The 1322-nt window shown below is 38.4% G+C and overlaps 1 protein-coding gene across 1 annotated transcript in view; it reads right to left on the reverse strand.

The window, feature by feature from the left end:
- Nucleotides 1–430, reverse strand: part of LOC138019089 (uncharacterized) — a 3213-nt gene extending 2783 nt beyond the window's left edge. The window contains exon 1 of the mRNA XM_068865757.1: nucleotides 273–430. The gene's annotated coding sequence lies outside the window, so the exon portion shown is untranslated. The remainder of the gene's footprint in view (nucleotides 1–272) is intronic.
- Nucleotides 431–1322: the final 892 nt, after the last annotated feature.

Genomic DNA, 1322 nt, shown 5'->3' on the forward strand with positions numbered 1-1322 from the left:
TTTTGTGTGGTTAAAACTGTTATTATCATTTTTGGTGCCAAAGATGAAGTGCGATTATCTTTGATTGTGAAATACCGATAGCCGTTTGCTAAACCGACTTCAACTCACCGGTGACATTTGCGAAATTTTGTGTTCACCTCACTTCTTTTATGACAAAAGACTGGCGGATTTGTTATCAGAATGAATTCCTCACAAAAACCGATGGGATCTCTCTCCGGATGTTATAAAATTTCAATGATTCAATACATAATTTCTAGATTTAAGGGACTCACCTTTCGTGTTCAATGCACTAGAATATCTCGCGCCCGGATTCTCTGAGATTCTCTGTTGCTGTTCAATTAACACATAAATGAACTACACGAAAAAATATCGTCCCTTGTCTAACCAAGTGACTTATTTGGAAAACTGAGACTGGCAGCAGCACTACTAATGGCCATCAACGTTGATGGAGAGGAGGAACGACCTGCTCAAAATGGCCAACTGGAAAATATGGACTGGACTCTGGACTGGACTTTGGACTGGACTCTGGACTGGACCCTGGACTGGACTTTATTAAACGAAGTTAATCTTTAACCAATGATATAACGATTAACCGTTTCTATTTGATTATTAACCAGCGAGAATGAGAATGAGAATGGATGTCTTTTTCAAACGGATCATAAACGAAAAATCTAACAATGCTGCCCAGTAACTTTCAATCAAGTCAAGCTACTATTACGTGAACACTGTCACGTGATGACTTCAAACTTCGCAGCGTTAAAGCAATCGTAGCAAAGCGTATAAGTAGCGGGGTTTGTAACGTTAATTTACCGCTGTAAACAACTTAAGTGCTTAGTTTGCAGTTCTAGCTGGTTCAATTGTAGAAATAGTGCGCAAAGCGATCGCGCTTAACATATCGAATATATTGAATTGGACTACATTCCTTAGGGTGCGTTCGATTGACCGTATTCCGGAATAGGATACGTGGAATAGAAGTTAAAAATCCTTCGTTTTGATGAAGATTCACATCAAAATTGTCAAACACCTGCTAAAATGCTATTTCAAACATATCTTTCTTATCCTTGTTGCTTCAAAACGCCAAACATGCCGTTTTAAATCATCACTCCGCGTATTCTTATTCCGGAATAGGGTCAATCGAACGCACCCTTATATTCTTTAGACAGCGCACCCATGAGATATATCGTCGTCACAGTGTTCAGGTAATAGTAGCTTGACTTGATTGAAAGTTACTGGGCAGCATTGTTAGATTTTTCGTTTCTCATTCTCATTCTCGCTGGTTAATAATTAAATAGAAACGGTTAATCGTTATATTATTAGTTAAA

This window comes from Montipora capricornis, chromosome 10, assembly GCF_036669925.1.
Source record: "Montipora capricornis isolate CH-2021 chromosome 10, ASM3666992v2, whole genome shotgun sequence".
Lineage (NCBI taxonomy): Eukaryota > Metazoa > Cnidaria > Anthozoa > Scleractinia > Acroporidae > Montipora > Montipora capricornis.